Below are 20326 nucleotides of genomic sequence, written 5' to 3' on the forward strand. Positions count from 1 at the left end.
TGAAGTGTTGGGTGGCCGGTGGGCTGCGGAGAGCCGGTGATATCCTAGTGCCGGCCGACAGCCCGAGTACCAACAACAATTGCGAACTGTGATTCTTTTAAGTTGTGATGTTACTGGTTCTTGTGTTATCATGAAGTGTGCTTAACATGATCGGCGATTACCTCGCTTTTCCACAGGTAGAAAATAAACTTTTATTTTATTTGTTATGCATATGTTTGATGATGGTGAATTGTAGGTCCATGTATTACTAGGCTAACCGGTATTTCTACAGAAGCAGTCCGCACGGACTGCAAGGAACGTAACCGTGGATACGACATCCACATCGTAGGGATTGGGGTCCGTCTAATGTATTTCGCCGTGTTTAGTACTGGGCCCTCGGGGGTTAATTACAGTCGTCCGAATGAATATTACTTAAAATTCTTGTTCAGTAGGTAAAACTGCATAGAAAAACCCACAACTGCCATAGTCTAGGCCGCCGCGGATAAGTACCCTAGATCTACCACACTGCCTATAATAAATCCACAAACCCCAAGATAATCTGACTGGACAATAAATTACGCTTCTGTAGAAATACCTCGAGTTTTTGTTGGGGGTGGCCCTGTGGGGCAAGGGGGACGGTTTGATCAGAGAATTTAGTTTACCAACCTAAAAGGCAGTACTAGTATATGCAGAAATAACATAAGATTATTCCTATAAAGTACCTAAGATCATTCCAAAAAGTACCCATGTAGGCTAGCCTACTTCATGTGTATCAACAATAAAATCGCCAAAAATGTATGTAGGTTAAGTTAGTAGGGCCAGTTAGCCTATGAGAATGCTGCCCAAAGTAAGGAGTTGTGTCCATTATTGGCAAATTAGGATCTTTCTTGGATAGTGACCTCCAAGGGTTTTAACCTTGGTATGTATTCACCTTTGTTTAGTACAAGCCCGTTAGGGATTACCATACAAACAAGCTTAAGACCAAATATATTGTAATGACCCCTTAGAAATATTTGTCCTAGATAACGACCACAGAAAACCCCAGGGGTTCACTGTCCAGGAAAGGTCCACCAATTGCTGTGAAGACCATCTAACCTGACTTACAGCACTGTACAGTTCATAGGGTAAAACAAAGATATGCTTACTCACCTAACCTTACATATAGCATCATATGCTAAGTGATAGGGTCAATCAGAGATATGCATCATAACCTAACCTAGGGTGCCAGGTATTAACAGGCTAGAGGACATCCTGTCTCCACATAATGGTGCACAGTGATTAGTATTTACCTCAAGGTTTAGAAAAATACAGTTTGAAGGCACATATTACTACTTCCGTGGCAATTAATTCTTTTGGTCGAGGCTCTGGCAACAGGGCAGAGAAACGCAAGTGAAAGATATACTTAGACAAGAATAAATCCTAACTTTACTTATCCTAGGAAAATGTGCGCTGACCTAGCAGGATGCAACCCCCATTGTGGTTGTCACGCATAGCAAAATTATTCAGCTGTATTACCAGTGCATTTACATAACCTTATTAAGGATTCCCAAGGGTAGATAATCCTTTAGTACATTACTTTCATGACAGATATTTTAACTATCCTATCTTAACATTTGCTTAAGTATTTTGTACATTTTTGCCAATAATTGTTGCAAGCCACTTGGCTTTTGGTCCATTACCCATATATGAAAATGCATGAAAACACATTAGAATATCTAAATTTCAATAGGGATTCCTGAGGCCGGCACATTTTCCTTGGCCTAACCTGCCCCATAGTGTTATATATTATACAGTATACATGAGTGCATTCTTAACTTACTTTGTGGCTTCCTGAGAAGTGTATTACCAGTATCTACCTCAATCTCATTGAGGTGTGGCATCATTGCATTGCTGCCTGAGGATGAGAAGCGACAGGCTGGACTTAACCACCAGGACGTGTGGATATACACACACTGGCCACATTGCATAATACTAACTGCTTGCTGAAAAACACCAAGCTATAGCATTCTAGTAAATAATTTGAAAATGAGTAAAATTGAAAGTGGCTCTTGATTCCATCAGTATTAACCCAGTGTGTATTCACCTAAGCATCACCTACTCAAGAGGTGCTAGTGCTAAACATGGGGGAAGCTATTTGGGACCCATATGTGTAGTACTAGCCTTTCTTGGGTCAAAGTATTATATACATACACCTATTTCTATATTGTGTGGTCAGCACATGTATTTTGCTTAGCATTTGACGAAGGTGGACACATACTGAATACTGATAAAATCTTAATGACAATGCTGAACTGAATATCAATCAGAAGTGATGGGACAGGCAGTTGCAATCATGGTTGGTTAGAAAAAAACTCCAGTTTTTAAATTTCATTTCTCTATGGACAAGTAACTAACATAAGTTCAACATTTTTATTCATCCACAAAGTTATGTCAGTGCCATATGCTATTAGTTTGAATTAATCTTGGTAGTGCCATCTTTGACTAACATCCTTTGTGGCACATCATGAAGTGAGTTTTTGTTTTTAAAGTGACATTAAAATCAAATGCGTTGTTGTTGTTATTTAAAAAATGAGGTCTGCAGTCACTCTCTTTAGCAAAAAATTTTCAACAGTTAATGCTGCACTTGCTCAGGTTCTCAAAACTGCATGTACCTACAGTACTTAGAAAATTTAAGTTTCCAAATATGGTTTTCTGATGGATATATTTTAAACCAAGGTGATAGTGTGATATTAGGTTAGGGTGTACCTGGGACTGCCCATTCCCAATGGGAACAGTGACAATTATGATGAATGGCCCATATATATCTCTAAATAATTTCTTTGTGGTTTATAGCACCATGAGTCCTAGGTCAGGACAAGTTAGGTAGAGGGGTCGTTGTTTTAGAATAACTTACGACCACCTTGGCATCGAGGAGTCTTAAAGGAAGTTGATGTTTGGAGGGTGAAATTTCACTCCACACAGTTCTGAGATATATTGTTTAGTAAGAAAAGGTTTACCATGCATTGAGAGATACATTGTGTAGCAAAATAAAGAAAACAAAAATTTACAGTATTAATGGTTCACTGGGAGGTATTCGTGACAAAATAATTGTCATCCATTGAGACCTAAGCTAACTACAAGTTATGCTCGCTTGTGGAGTTCGAACTTGTGCAAGACCAGCTGAATCATAAAGTTCAGTTGATTGTCTGCATCTTAAATGGCGTTTTAAAGTTGAAATTCAGGACACAAATAATACTTTTTAAGTGCATTATCATTTAATCAATTATATCGGGGGATTCAAACACAATAGGCGTTCGATTAATTTGTAATTGCATTTGCTTTTAACTATCAGTTCAGCCTTTGCTGTATCACCCTTATAAGAGATGGTGGATACAGCTGTTGATGTCAATAAGAAGCTGATAATTGTAATATAGCAACAGGGTACATTGCACTAATTTTCAAAATGATAAAATCTCCTTGCCATCCAGTTGATTGGTGCATACGATGGGATTTTTTTTTTTTTTTTTTACCTGGAAAATATTTCCTTCTGCTGGTGCCAGCAATTAATAAATCGCCCATGTTGCTCTCTCTTGCTATGCTATTTTGCATTTTACGTTAACAACTTTGGAACTAATTCTGTACTGCAAGGTTATAATTAATTATATACAGCATCATAAAAGATGAATTATAGGTACAACAGTCTAAAATGACAGCTTAAGCTTTAAGACTTCTTGATGTTCCAGAATTTCATAAACTCAAAACTTCATTGTTCATGAAATCTATTCAGATACGTGTAATCTATTTTTCGTCTTACTGGTCTGACAGTAGTTATCCATATGACATGTACAGTTGGACACAGGTTTCCCTGGTACACCTTCTTGAGGGACTTCGAAAAATTATATGGTAACAGTGTTTAATGAGGGGGATGGGGGGAGGACTCTTCCTCTCTTAGCAAGAGTTCCACCAATAAGCTCTGGAACTCTTTCAGTGGGAGGAGTCATTAGGTATAATTGGACACACACGCACGGAGTAAAAAAAAAAAAAAAAAAATCTGAGCAGGTTATATCGTTGTAACTAAGATTACTGTCTCACTTTTAATATAAGTTGGTTTATTAAGATTCCATTTAACTTTCGTCTAAGGCGTTATCTTACCACCGTGTCTCTTGTTATATATCGGTCATATTCATTACGCAATACGTACTTAACATTGATCAAAATTTTAGTTATATTGGTATTGGAGAGAATCACGAACATTATAACAGGATATTTTAACCTTATCACGTAAGTCAAGTTTATAGTATCGGTTGCAGTGCGTTTCCTACCAATAATATAATAGGAAGCTATAAAGAGAAGCGCAGCAGCACTTCATTGAACATATCCAAAAACTCAGTGAACGTGTTGAAAGTGGCCGACACCTTAGCTCTCTCTCTCTCTCTCTCTCTCTCTCTCTCTCTCTCTCTCTCTCTCTCTCTCTCTCTCTCTCTCTCTCATATTAGCTAATTTAAAGTTACATTTCCTCTAGAAATACTACTGCGCTAAGTATACAGTTTTGATATGTCATTAATACCCTTTCAACTTGAGTAAACTAATATATGCATATATATTTATTTCGGGGGGGCGGGGCAAGTGGTGTCGGGGATAGAGTTCTTGTTGTTAAGCCGTCTTATAGGTTTTGGAATTCTAAAATGTCATTCAAACTGACAAGCTTCTTGCTTTTGCTGTACCGATGTCCTCAGCCTGGCTTTGCTACAACTGAAATGGGTTGGGGGCTAGGGGTAAGGTGGGCCTGTTGCGACCCTGATGAGTGGACGAAGTACTAGATATGCTCGTGGACAGTGTATGGCCAACGAAAAGCTCCACTTGAAATATTTTCTTGTTTATCTTGAATGCCTGCGTGTCTTTAGTGTTTATCCTAATATTATTAGAGTACTGTAGATTTTCTGAATACAACAACATTTACAAGAAGAAGGATTGGGTTAAACTCACTCTCTCTCTTGTAAATACATATAGAATGAAAAGGAGAGAGAGTAGACGTTACTGAGGAATCAAAATGAAACTACTAGGGACAGAGAAAATTCCACAACGTGTAATGGAAAGTGAAGGACGACTCCCAAACTTGGTGCAAACTTTTAACCATTCCCATTTGGTAAACTTAATTCGTTTGCCAATGATAAACTGTTGTTGATATTCTGAGGTTTCATGTATTCATGGTTGGGTTTGTATTCCCTCTTGAATATACTGTAGAGGTTATTCCCTACACGCCGTTCATTACAATAATTATTACATGATATGGATAAACATATCTACTTGGCTTATATTTTCTTATGTATTAATTGTGGTACATGTTTTAATGCCATACGGACAGAAATTCCTTTCGCTCTTATCATTCGTGTGAGGATAAGAGACAGACGTCTCTATTGTTAAATAGCCCCCTCAGTCATTTACCTGTCCATTGTGTAAAGAGCTATTTGGAGAAATGTAGTTTGATGACATTGTCCCAGGGTTTTCTTTTTAGAGAATTTTTAAAGAAAAAATCAGGATAGCGAAATTCCCTTTAGATTTTGAACTCCTTTAAGATATCAAATTCACCTTTCTAATAAATAAATTATAATAATCATGACCTGGAGCTAAACGATATGCATAGGTCTGTTTACGATTTTTTTTATATCATACGACATAGAAGTTCAGCGGAAGCCATGGGGTAATCCAAATATTCACACTCAATTTTTACTTTAATTTTTACTTTTATTTTTAATATTAGTGAGAAGTCCAGCCACTTTCCTTCTACATCACCTCTTGCAATCTGTTAGGCATAGAAGATTCATGGTTTCTGACGATCTGTGGTCGGTTGTGGAAGAGTTTCCATTGTGTTCCAAGTGATCCTTAAGTTGATCTGGTCTCCTCTCCCTCTCAGGCTCCCAACATTTTACCAAATTAGCCTAAATATTCTCATTGAGGTTCATGTCTGTCTTGGCCAGTCAAGCAATTGCAGATCCTCTCCACCTTGAAACCATTACTGGACTATTCTGGCCGTATGGATGGGGCAGCGGTCGTGAATGAAAATGACAGGAGCAGGTGGGGAGGAATTATTCCGCTGTTGAAGTAAAAGAAGTTAGAAATCCTGAAGAATTTCAATTATTTTTCACCAGTGAAACTCCACTCAATCCTGGTGATATCATCCATACAATGTAAGAAGATCCAGCCCCACACGTTTACTGTGACATGCCCATTCCTGGTCACCTCGTAAATGTTTCTTCTGTAGTATCTGAAGGGAAAATATCTAATTTTTAACAATTTACGCTTTGCTTTTCGTAATAGGGAAAATAATGCTATATCGTTTGGGGAAATAAAATGCTAAGTAAAAACTCTTGCAATAAGTTTAGAAGTTTTATTCATCTGCAAGGATTAATACTTATAATAGCATGCGACGGTCCGTTATATATATGATATTCTTTAATTCAGTAAACAGGCTGTACACTATATTATAAGTTTGCGTACGTGATTATTCATAGCATTAATAATGCATTTGCTTAATGCCTGAAAGCTGGCCATAGTATAACTAATGGGGGTTTTTCAATAAAGAATTTTTTTCACACTTCTCGTGGCAATATAATTCAATTAGCGGAAAATACATGGTTATTGACAAAATTATTATCTTTTGATTATAATATTACCCTTGCTTATAATTATTATAGTCTGACCGTTATTAATGAATATAGAAACTCACCTTATATTACTCGGTCTTCAGTTATGTATTCTGCCGTGACTTCTGCTAGTAAAAGACCTTTCGTCACTGCATATGACCCGAGACCAAAATTCCATATCCTCCCCCACAAACTGTTGAACAAAGGCAAGCCTATCAGCACGATGCCGTTCGGCGAGAAATTCCTTCTTAGCAGGAATTCTGAGGTATTCCTGCCTCATGCAGACGTCTTCGCACCGTCATAGCCGAAACATTTAATGCCAGACGTTCACAAATAGCAATAGTATTGGTAAAAGGATCTTCTTATGTGCTGCTCGTCGAATGTCGTCGTTATCCTAACGGGTGGTGTTCGAACTGAAATACATAATTAACATGCAGATACCTAGATAATCAAGATTGATTATAGCCTGTTTACTTATGGGAACGCTTTTTGGTATTCTGGGAAGTAAAGAGAAAGAATCACTATTAGAGTTCAACAAGACCAAGGGAACTGTAATTTAGGTTTCATAATTTTACGGGTTTATAAGTTTTATAGTTTAAAAAATTAATAAATAAATGAAATAAATAAATGCTATCCAAAGTCGGTCAATTTCCCAGTCTAAGCGTGCCTCCTTTTCTATTTATTTACTGTTGTAAGAGAGACTTCAAGACACTATGCAACATCAAGTATTGAAAGCCCACTTTCTCGTAGAGCGACGATCTGCACCCGGAGAACTATATGTTGCTGTTCATTTGGAGACTATAACGAATACTACTAGCAGAGGACAGATAACCTATCAAAATTTAGCCATGATTGGATGACAAACCTGTTAGCGTGTAATAGGGGTGTTGTGGCAGTGATATCGTTATCACTGAACAAAGTGATATATTAAATCACATGATTACTGAGACTGATTGATTGATTGGCTGTTACTGGCATTGCAACATCTCAGGTCATTACTGTCATTGATAACGTTTAAAATTCTGTATGTCTTCATTATCATAAATTGTTAATTGTCTGTGAAACACTGTTTACTAAAGGTGGTGCTGTTCCTCTCTTAACGTGAATTCCACTAATCAGCTTTCGAGCTGTTTTAGTGTACAAGAGGTTGGAAGAGGCAAACTTGTAAGAAGTATTAATCCTCATAGATTAATAAACATTATCTTAAGGTGACCGTCCGCTATGGCGGATGACATGTCAACTTGAAAAAAAAGAAAATCGAGTTATTACTTGTATCTATGCAGAAACATGCCGTGCATGCTTTCCAGAAGTTTCAGCCAATTATTTTCACAAATAATGAAGATATAGCGGTTTTTAAATGATGACGTCATCGTAACTGCGTCGTCTGTATGACTTGATTTTGACAGAATCGATTTTGCGTGTTTACTTTTGCACATATACAGCGATTTTTTAAGATTGTTTTCGAAATTCTCATACATCTGGTAGCAATCAGGGTTGACATCTTGGCCATTTTATGGCCAAAAACGAGAAATTTGGCCTTTTTGGAAGACGTTTGGCCATATTTGTTATCTGGCCATTTTTTGGCCTTTTTTGATGTTTTCATAATTCATATAATGAATCTGTAATAATATTCTCTTTATTAACAAAAATATTGCTTTTTATTCTATAAAGAATGTAATAGGAAAACAGTTTGTTGCACTGAGAGTGTGAGCAACAAACTCAGTCGTACGAGTATGAGGCGGCCTAGACGGGTATAAAACTAACCGAACTCCCGAACCGAACATACTTGTAATCGTTGCTTTGCTTTGCATCCTTGCCCGAGAAACTTAGTAGTTATGATATACCCTTTGGTGACGCATCTAATCATTCTAATGACTGTGATTTCATGATTTAACAGTTGTGTGTGCGCCTAACGCTTGTTTTAAATATGCCGAAGTGGAAGGCTTCTTACGACAGTGATCGAAAGTACAAGAAGGAATGGGAAAAGAAGTATGTGTGGTTGCAAAAAGCACCAGGAAATAGTGAAGATGCTTTCTGTAAAATCTGTCATTGTTCAGTGAAAAGTAAACTCTACAATTTTGCTCAACATGAAGCTTCCTCCAAGCACAAATCTAAGATAGCTGATTTGAATCAAAGTAGTCTTGCTTCTTTTGTCACAAAGAAAGCTACAGTATCAGCGTCAGAAGAAGAGGTTAAAAAAGCAGAAATAAAATTGGCAGTATCAGTTACTTGTCACTGTTCAGTAATGGCCATTGATCATTTGAGTGATGTAATTAAAGATCTTGGAAAAGGAAGTGTTTTAGAAAATATAAGACTGCATCGTACTAAATGCACTCAGATAATAAAAAACGTAGTAAGTGCAGCATTCCAGGAAGATTTGAAAGACGATATAAAGGACAAGAAATTCGTATTGCTCATAGATGAATCAACAGATATTGGAATACTGAAACACTTGTGTATAGTGGCGAGGTACTTCTCTGAAAATGTAGGCATCAAAACTGCTTTTTTAGGCATGCTTCCTGTATCTTCCGCAACAGCAGAATCTCTTTTTGAGCTACTAAAGATTAAGTTGTGTGAATATGATATGAACCTTGAAAATTGTATAGGATTTGCAAGCGATGGAGCTGCTTCTATGATTGGATCTAGAAATCAACAATAAAAGTACAAATAAAGTAATTATAATAATGTTGTTTTGACTTTTATAAGAAAAAAGCGAAAATTTACATAGCAAATCTTTGGGAGCTCATAACTCAAAAACATACTTATGCGCTTGTCGGTAACCATTACTCGGTTATTTATCATCCAATTTTAGAGAGAAAGATATCATTGGAAAGAGAAATAAAAATCCTCTGTGTGACAGATTTTTTTGTGACAAAAAAAAATTCATAAATAAAAAAATTAAAAAATCAATTCTGTCACAGAATTGTTCCGTATTTAAAGAAGTTTTTATGGTATGATTTTCAATACAACTGATGTCATATGAGCGGAGAAAACTCTACCAATTTTTTTTGTTTAAATCATGATTTTTGCTAATAAAACGAAAAGTTTTTGATCAAATTACTTGAAATTTTGATATGATGAAGGTATTATATATATCTAAAACATATATGAAAATTATGTATTTTGCGTAATAAATAAAAAAAAAATAGACATCATAGCGGACGGTCCCCTTAATGCAGGGGTTGTTACTTAGCATTACATTTCCCCAAACGATATATCATTATTTTCCCTGTTACGGAAAGCAACGTGTAAATTGTAAAAAAAAAAAAAAAAAATCAGATTGTTTTCCTTCAGATACCACCGAGGAAACATTTACAAAGTGGCCAGGAGTAGCTTGTAACCGTAAACGTGTGGGCCTGGATTTCCTTACATGGTATATGTGAGATCACCATGACTGAAGGGTTTCACCAGTGAAAAATACGTTGAAATTCTACAGGATTTCTTCTTCCATTCACTTAACCAGCGGAATTATCCATTTCCACCTAGTCCTGTCATTTTCATTCATGACGGCTGCCCCATCCATACGGCCAGAATAGTCCAGGAATGGTTTCAAGGTCGAGAGGATTTGAATTGGTTGACTGGCCAAATAAGGGTGCAGACATGAACCCCATAGATCCCGAGAAAGATAAAGTCGATTTATTAAAGATTGAACAATTCACAGGTGCCCCGAGAGAAGCCGAAGTGCAGTGGAAAAATAACTGAATTTCTAATCAGTTTTCTCCCATGTATACATAAAAAAAAATTATTTTTGTTCCCATTAGTTTTATGCTCATCCATTTCGTATGAAGTAGCTACTGTCGCATATTTTATGTAATATAAACAGGTTAGGGGTAGTTACGTTTGCTTTATGTCTGTTACAATTAGAATCATAATTACCTGACCTGTTATCGAATTGCAATTACAACTTCAATTACAAGATGGGGAACAATATCAAATACAATCATTAGTATAACTTAACAATTTTGATATTTCAAAATTGTAATCACAGCTACAAATACATATATAGAAATTTTTACTCAATTACATTTCGCACACCTATTTCCTTTAAAAAATGCAGATAGTTGCAAAGACTTTATACTTGAGTTTGGTGTCCTTTTACAGTCAATTTCTGCAACAATTGTAAGTTGTAACTTATAATACGTTTAGTATAAATACAAAACAAACATATCTAAAATATTTTAACCTGCAGAAATTATCGTTAACATCCTATGATTTGCCTAAGTAAATTGTTAGTATCTTTATTGTGTTGAAAATTATTATGCAGATTATAAGAAAATAATAGTAAAATACAAAACTCAAATGTTGGAAAAAAAATTTCACAACTTTTTGCACAAAAAAGGAAATAAATGGAATCAAATTTTTTTTAGAATTGGAAGCTGGCTTGTTAAGATTCTCCCTTAATAATATAATAAATAAATTGGGTAGCGACTCAAAACAAAACTTTTCAGTTACAATTACCATTAAGTATAAATAAAAACAAACGCAATTACAGGTAATTTCAAAACGTGTAATTAAAAACATTTCAAATAGATGACAATTACTCCAAGCCTGAATAAAAGGTAATGTTTATTTGTAATTGGTAAAGCTCTCTTACTGTGGGTTCCACAGACAGTGCAGTCACGTTTTTGGTCAATAACAGTAATGGAGACTGGTATCAGTACGAGATTTTGCTATAATTTTTCAGTATAATCAAGGCTTTAAACTCTAATGAATGTCCGGTAAAAATGCTCAATTTTTATTTGTAACACATAGAGCAACTATAACCAGTTACCTATTCAAACCAATCTGTAGGCAATTGGCGGCTCTCTCTTTGCTAAAAAAAGAAAAAAAAACGTTGAAAAGTTGCGTGACAAACGGATTTTTGCTACCATGCCGACAGTTATGTTCCTGGGCGGCCATCTCTTCTTCACCTTCGTAATGCAAGCATATGGCTGATGCCTTGAGTCCAAATGAAGATTGCGGAGGAGGTAACCAAACACAAGTATAACAGTAGCTTTACTATCAATCACAGTGTCTATCGTTCTACTACTCCACCATATATGCAGAAATCTCTCTCTAATAATCAGTTACTCCTAACCCAAGTCAATAGTCACTAAAGAAAGAAAAAATGTTTGACCTTAAGATAAAAATTGTATTAGCTACTACTACTGCTGATGCTAAGAATAATAGTAAAAAAAACTTTTAAAATGCTATATTACTGGTTATTATTAATAATTAATTAATATTGTCTTAAAAATGCTATATTACTGGTTATTATTATTAATAATTAATATTGTCCCCTTGTTTTCAACGTAGACCAAAAGTAATACATCCATGCCTAAGGTAAGGTAGTACGGTACGGAATTTGCAAATTTTTTCCGTACCTGAACTGTACCGTACCGTACTTTGGTAAAATTGTCATTCCGTACCGTACACATAGGCTAAATATCAACCGTACCGTAATGCTAGCCTTGCTGGCAGGTAAGACCTGAGTGTATTGTTAGATATATACAACATTGTAAATTATCATTATTAGATTAAATAGATAAAAAATCGTAAAAAATATACTAAAACTGAAGTAACATTCAGAGAGAGAGAGAGAAGGGAGGGGGAGGAGAGGTTAGGGAAGGGAGAGGGTAGGCGAAGTTTTTTTTATACTGTTGTGTTCATATACATTTCTGGCTAATCAATTGCCTCTTCGTACAGGACAAGTGTCTATTCTTTATCATTTGTGATTCATGATACTCTTATAAATTACGGTTTGGGGTGTAGTAATAGCAAAATCTCCTACTTATACGAATCTTAGTTACAGAGAAATAGGTTAGAGAATTCGCGAACACTTTTACCGAGCTCATTTTACGAAGCAGTGGTCAACGAGTAGTCAGTTCTCAATGTAATTATTAACAGGAACAATAATTACGTGAGCATATTATATTTAACAGTAGTATCTTTATTTCATACCATGGTGATTATGATCCCTATTGGCTAATCCTACAATCAAGGAACGATATAATGATATGTGAAGCATGGTATTGTTTTACTTGACTCGAAAGAGTCTGAATCCCAACAGAGGTGAAGTCGTCAGCAGGATTTTAAATGGGTCAGACTTCATAACCACTCACAATGAATCGAAGGGACACAAATCTGGCGCTGCGAGGATGAATTGTCACTTTACGCGACAATGGCTTCTCGATACGAGCCATTGCACGTGATGTTGGTGTGTCCCCCACCACAGTACAGTTGTGGATAAGAAGGTGGGAGGAGAGTGGGAACTTGAATGACTTGTGTACGTTGTTTTATCTGAATGATTGGTGGATATGTTACATTGTTCATGGTTATTTAATCTTGCTTATTTAATGTGAAAGTGTCTTTCTATTATTTCGTCTCACTATCATAATTTTGGTTAGACTACAGATATCCACAGCCATTCCAACACCACAGTAATATTTCAGGTGCACCTCCATAATTCCTCACCGGTGGGTGGTTGGTCCTTGCTAACCTCAACCATGAACAAAGTTAGATAGTCGATTGAGTTGTCTCGATAAAATTAAGCCTATAAGAGCATTTTATTTGTGCCCACTCCGTCACAGTCATTATGCGTCTTATGATAGCTATAGTTTATATATTAAATGTACTTTCAGTGATGGCTCAGGAATGATTTACAGTTTTGATAACCACCAACCAAATTGAGAATATTATGGAAATATGTAATCACGTTCTATTTGATATGCTTTTGAAACCAAAACTATACAGCCATGTTTACTAAATTATGATCAATCCATCGAGTACAAAATTCGAAGAATCTAGAATTGATTGCGATGTTATATAAATTATAAGTTAAACATTTAAGATAGTATGTTCTCTTAGCTAGGCCAGGGGGTCCACGGAAAACCACTCCAGCTGAGGATGACGCCATTATCAGGGCGGCTCGAGAGCAACCCTTAACCAGCTCCAAGGCCATCCGTGAAGACCTTGGATTAGAAGTGTCATCGATGACAGTACGACGCAGACTCCACGCTGCTGGGATTCATCACAGAACTCCAGCAACGAAGGAGCTCTTGACGGAGCGACATAAGGTGGGAAGGCTTGATTTTGCCCAACGTCATGCTGATAAGGGTTTGGACTTTTGGGGCCGGGTCATCTCTACTGACAAGAAGTGCTTCGCGTCCACATCACATGGGAAGCTGCATTGTTGGCGAACAAATAGAACTCTGTATGATAAGCAAAATAATTACTTGCATCAATTATCTATTGCATTCTTCTTTATATTAATTATTAATCTTCAGATTTTGTTCCACGGAAGTGGACTGTCAAAATATAGAAAGGGAGTAAACATAAATAAGAGTGCTATTTCTGAGATAAGTATTAGGTAAGGGACAGTGACATCATTTGCTCTTTTTCCTCAAATATAATTAAATAAATAATTAGACAATAAAATTCTTTCAGTGTTGTTCATCACTGAGAATTTAAATTCTCCAAAGGTATAAATATGATTTATATTTATACACCCCCATTTTTTTTCTCTCATTCAGATATGAACCCCGTAACATCGTTGAGGTGGTTTGATCCGGCCATGTCACCTGCAACGTATTGGGCTGGGTGTGTGTGTGCATGGTATGGGTGATGTGTACCAAATCGAGGGACGATTTACAGCAGCTAAGTATGTTGAGCTGCTGCAAACCACCTCCTTGCCTTCGTTACGAGAAAGGAATTTTCCCTTCCCACCAGGGCCCATCCTGTTCATGCACGACCAGAGTCCCATTCACACTGCTCGCGTTGTTCAAGAGTGGTTTGCCGGACAGGATAACCTGCTCCTTCTTAAATGGCCGAGCAAAGGAACAGATATGAGTGTGATGTAACATGTGTGGGCCCAGATGGTGAACACATGGAAAATGGAACATAGAACAACACAGCAACTCATGGCTCACATCAACTCTCAGTGGGAAACTCTCAGACGGAGACCGCAGCATATTTTCAACCTAGTTCATTCGATGCCCGACAGATTGAGGGAAGTGACTGAGAGAGAGGATGGATGGTCAAGGTATTAGATTGTATAATATAAATGTTATATTTTTTGTAATAGGACATAAAATGTTCTCATTTTGTTCTCACTAGTTATTTGATTATATGTTTTTAATAAACATAATTCACTACTAGTTTTTATTATAACCATGATATTCTTGATATAATATTCGAAGTATCTGTAAAGAAAAAATGGCATAATGCCTCCATACATTATTGAGAGTATTGCAGTAAACTTTTCTACTTACTCGTGCCCCACATGTTTTTGATGTCTTCCTAATCACCATTTCTTGTTAACAGCATTTAATTATAGAATTGAATGACTCGCCGAGCACTGTTTTCATGCAGTGAGGTCGGTAACAGTATTGGCAAATTGCCTTACCTGCATACTTTGTTCACTGGTGTGGCCGATACAGATATGATACTAAGCTGCTTATTTTCGCCTATTAGCTTCTTGGAGTCTATTCAAATAGTTTCCATTATATGAAATGTAATACTTTATATCCTACTGATATTTTCAATGTTGTATCTTTGGTTAAAACTTAAGTTATATGAACAAGAGTAAAAATGTGGCATATTTTTTGGCCGTCGTTGTCGTTTCTGAGTATAGGGGTCATATGCTCTGTAGGCTATTTTAAAAGGTAACTGTCAATTCAGTAGATGATACTCCTTTTTTTTTTATGTCAGCCACTATAAGGAAACCCCAAATGACTTCACGTATCACCTGAGGTCAACGAAATATATAGTCTATAATATATCAGTGCATACATAATTTTAGAAAAACAACAGTTAACCCTTAAAAGGTCAACCACGTCATATGACGTTTTGCAGAAGTCGTCCCTCACATGTTTACGTCATGTGACGTTCTTAAGTTTTTAAATTTGCCCGCCTTCATAGCATATTGTATCGATATTGTTTCTGTACTACTTAGTGCCTTATTAGAGGTCTAGCTGGACGTTTGCACTGATCGTCTTCCATTTGTATGAACTGCGCGGGGGAGGGGTTTAAGGGTGACTTAGGAGGTTGTCAGAAATGTCAAACCAGATAATCTTGTGTGGCAAAGGATTGGTGGTGATAATTTTTTGCCGCACACCTTCGATTTTAATGAAAGTATATCAGGAATAAAGTTTTTTTTATTCTTTTTTTAATGATTCTATAATGGAACTGACTGTAGAGAGATTCAATCGTTAATTTTATGTTCTGAAATGGGGTAATATAGTTAGCGAACACTCAAGGGAACAAGAGTGGTATGACATTACAGTATCAGAGATGAGAAATTTCTTTGCTCTGGTTATGCTTATGGGTATTGTCAGGAAGGGCAATCTTCGATATTAATGGGTCACTGATCCTCCTGAATACTCTAATGACATATCAGAACTGCATACTGAGCGCAGGGGTTTTTCTAGGTGACATCAGGTCACTAAGTTAGCTAGTATGAGAGAGAGAATCAAGCGCTGCTTCGCTTCTCTTTATAGCTTCCTATTGTAGAATTTGTAGGAAACGCACTGCAACCGGTGCTGTAAACTTGGCTTACATGATAAGGTTAAAATATCTATGTTCGTGATTTTCGGCAATACCAATATAACTTTAAAATGTTGATACATTTTAAGTATTGTGTAATGAATATGACCGATATATAATAATAGACACGGCGGTAGGATAACGTCTTGGCCGAAAGTTAAATGGAACCTTAATAAACAAACTTATATTACAAGTGAGACAACAATCTTCATTACAACGATATAAACTGCTCAGATTTCTTTTTTTTTTTTATATACCCCGTATGTGTGTGTCTTTCTCCCACCATACCTAATAACTCCGCCCACCCAACGAACTCCAGAGCTTACTGGTGGAACTCGTGCTAGCAGAGGAGTTCTTCCCCCCCATCTCCCTCAGTAAACACTATTACCATGTAATTTTTCGAAGTCTCTGAAGACGGTGTACCAGGTAAACCTGTGTCCAACTGTACATAGTGCTAATATGAAATTTTCCAGAACTCTTGAATATTTTTAAATTCCTCTAAATATATAATTAATGACTTTCAAATTCATGGGTTTATTTTATTCTTTTTTTTTTTGTGGGGGTGATATTCACTTAACGATCTTGTTTTAATTCTTTTATGGGGGGGATATTCATTTAACGACCCTGTTTTGATTATTTGGGGGGATATTTATTTAACGACCCTGTTTGGATTAATTTTTGTTTGGGGGGGGATATTAATTTAACGACCATGTTTATATTATTACTTTGAGAGAGTTTTTTTTGTTGAGATTTCTAATACAATAAAGTGCTGTTTCAAGTGCTCTAGAGGTTGCAAATTTTCTAGTTTAAGGAAGTTGTTAAATATTTTGGGCTGCAATTGGTTTCGTCGTGAACGCTGGGTTTTACGTATATACTGATATTTGTTCTTCGTTTCCTTCATTCTTGTCAGAGAATGCTCTTTGTAGTTCTTTAGTTCGTCCCTTTCCCTTCATTCCATTCTTCAAAGAAGCCACGAGCATTTAAAAGTTTGCTCTTTCAGACTTCGCATATACAGTATTTAGCTGCGCTGCCCTTTCTCATATTATGCAGTAGTCTAGCTTCTAGTATCGTTTAATAGGAATTTGCCTCTTTTTATTTTTTTATTTTTTAATTTTTTTTTTACTGAAGCATCGATCCGATCATCCCATCACCAAGACATTTCATGTCAATGGTTCTGTGTAGGTCATTGGACTAATTGATTGACTACTTAGACATTGATTGCAGTATTGCATGGTATTGGATTACGTAGTCACTTAGACAACCATTTTGCTCATATTGAGTAGTTTGTATGCTTGGTAGGAAGGTTAAATTACCGGCCTAATCATGTTTACGTAACTAGATTTTTGAGATAGTACCGTATTCAGTCGTTGATATTTTTTTTATCTTCTCAAATTGTATGAATATCCAATAGTCACGGAAATTATATTTTCCATACACGATTCTGTGGGTACTGAAGTTTTCTGGAGTTTTCTTTTAATAATATATAAGCCTACCATAAAGATGGGTGTGTATACGTTTTCTTCTATAAGATTTCCCAAAGAAAACTGAAATGTTTGTCTCTGGTTAAAGCTATAATCTCAATGATAACCCAGATGACTTTTTGAGGGCCGTTGTTAAGGTTGTTGATGTTATTTTACTCTATTATTATTTATACGTAACTGTGTATACCACTTCGCGAACAGATTTATAGTAGCTGCAGGCTGCTGTTTACTTTTATAAATTTGTAGTCAGGGTTACATCGAAGTTCGTGTTATGGGAGAGATTGTATGGAATTTCCACCACTATTGAGTAAATATATTTCGAAATTTTTTAAAGTAGAATGCGAAAATATACTCAGGTTTAAGGATTGGTCTTGGTGCAAGTATAAAGGACGTCTGATATCAGGTCTCTCTCTCTCTCTCTCTCTCTCTCTCGTTCCAGCTCATCAAGGCAGTGTAGTATAACATCATTCCGCTATTTACCATGTAGCATGTAATAGTTAAAATCTCTCTCTCTCTCTCTCTCTCTGTCCTGTATCTTAGTCTCTCTTAAGAGCAGGAAACAGCATAGAGTACAGAAAGATTAGAAGCAGAGAGAGTTGTTCTTTTATATGTGTTCAAAAGTAAATAAAGTGAACTCTCTCTCTCTCTCTCTCTCTCTCTCTCTCTCTCTCTCTCTCTCTCTCTCTCTTACCCCGATATCATTACGGGCTAATGAGTATGAAAATGGAAAGGAAGAAGTGCTTCAAAGGACTCAATCGTGATCATTTCATGATATTTCAAAAGAAATTGGATTCGCTCTTGGGGTGCATAACACGTGTAGAAAAAAAAGTGATAGTGTAGTATGCTAGATTTGGTCATTGTTTGAAATAACTGTAAAAGATGACTTGAGATTGTGTATTGTAATATTATTGGAAGTTGGATCATTCGGGAAGCTAACACAAATAATTAACTTAAGAAGCAGAAGAAGCCACTTTTTGCCTTTAATTCGTTAAGAAAAGTAAAAAGAATATGCAGTACAAACATGTGTACGATAAAAAGTGTAGAGATCGTTTCATTAATCCGTATACATTTTTCCTTTGTCGTGGTAGATTTCCCCAGAACAGTTGCTGTTAAAAGTAAGTAAAAGAAAAGTTTATTTCCTTTCATGTGTACCAGATTTCAGATATTTTGCTTAATCCCCGAAGAATTCAGGGTGACAATTCGGTCAGTGCACTGTATGGAATTTTTTTCTTTTTATTCAGAAGTCTTAACTTGTCCAAAAATTTGGTCATGATATCCATACCAGTGTATAATTTTATGCATTGCTATGACACTGCAGTTAAGCAGTTTATAATTCCCTCATATAACTTAAATTTTGAAAGGCATTGTTGATTATGAAATTGTACGTAACTATTGGGCAGTAAGAATATTTTGGAGGAGTTAAACGAAGATCAGTTTTGTCCTTTGTAGCATCAGAAAACATTATTGGACATTATTGGACTTGTGTATGACTTCATTCACAATTGTGTATAAGATGCATTTCACAGGTTAGTATATAAAAGACGTGAAATCCTCTTTTTATATTTCAGACGAGTTAACAGACAAAGATAGGTAAGTGAGGATTACTCTATATTATGAAAGCGTATATGTTCGTATGTTAAGAAAAAAACAAATTTCATTTTAGTTTGGTACTTTTAGAGCGTTATGCCCCCTTTAGCTGGTCTTGATTAACAGTTGGTATGTCCTTTTTGAGGTATTTTCCCCTTTGGACGATAAAAGTTTTAGTTGGTGTTATTTTATGTGGTCTTATTCTGAAGCCGGGTATATTTCTCTAATACAAGTCGGTTTTGTGCTTGAGACATATGATTATAAGAGTGCACCTTGCTTTCTATAGGGTAGTGTGATTTGTTGCCTGTCTTATATTATTAGTCTTAAATATAACTTCTCGGCGGCATCAAATTTGGCCGGCATTATAGGTAAACTATGGTTTTAAAAAATTTCTTTTAAGTAAATTATGATTTACATTTCATTTGCAGGGTTATAAGAAGAATTTCTTGAAGAAAATTTACTCAAGGATGGGAGTGAGGGGTAGCATGAAAATATTCTTGGAAGTTATGTGCACTTCTTTGTAAGCATCGGTGGTTCAGTGGTAGAATTCTCGCCTGCCACGCGGGAGGCCCGGGTTCGATTCCCGGCCGATGCAAAGTTTTTGTTTTTCGTTCGTCTCGTAGTAGTTCCCATTCCGAGTCATTACTTTTGACGAAAGGATGAGGATTGGATTGTAAACTGCCTGGCAAAATATATGTTCATTCCCGGGCCCTGGGATGTTTACCTTGTTTACTTTACCATTACCTTGGTTTTACGTACACCCCTCCATAGGAATGGTTCCCGCTCTGGCAAGCCCTAGTAGGTTGTCTAAACAAGTTGCTGCTTATATTTTATAATTGTCTTTTAGTATTTTCTCATCAGCATCCTAGCTCCTGCAGAATAGTGGCTGTAGTTCTTTGTTTTTTTTTTTCTTTTTAATTTGCTTTCTTATGATTATTATTAGTCAAAACCATGACCGTATTATTTTTCTCCCTTGACATTTGTTCTTTATATACTATGCACTTACTTCCAACATAAAATTTAAGTTTAGTCTCACTGTTGCCTTTCTTTTCACAATTTTTACATTTTGATTTTGAGGTGGTGCTAGTACAGTCATTTGATGTATGATTTTCGCCGCATTTACAGCAGACTTGG

General features: G+C 36.2%; 1 long non-coding RNA gene and 1 other non-coding gene across 3 annotated transcripts in view; both read left to right on the forward strand.

Moving 5' to 3' along the window:
* The window catches only part of LOC135196288 (uncharacterized), a 26456-nt gene continuing 6130 nt past the window's right edge, over window positions 1-20326 (forward strand). For both annotated transcript variants that reach the window (XR_010310362.1, XR_010310363.1), the window contains exon 1: window positions 1-176. This is a non-coding gene — a long non-coding RNA (uncharacterized LOC135196288). The remainder of the gene's footprint in view (window positions 177-20326) is intronic.
* On the forward strand, window positions 19717-19787 carry Trnag-gcc (transfer RNA glycine (anticodon GCC)). The gene has a single exon. It is a non-coding gene; the product is annotated as a tRNA-Gly (tRNA).

This window comes from Macrobrachium nipponense, chromosome 17 (genome assembly GCF_015104395.2).
Source record: "Macrobrachium nipponense isolate FS-2020 chromosome 17, ASM1510439v2, whole genome shotgun sequence".
In the NCBI taxonomy this organism is placed as follows: domain Eukaryota; kingdom Metazoa; phylum Arthropoda; class Malacostraca; order Decapoda; family Palaemonidae; genus Macrobrachium; species Macrobrachium nipponense.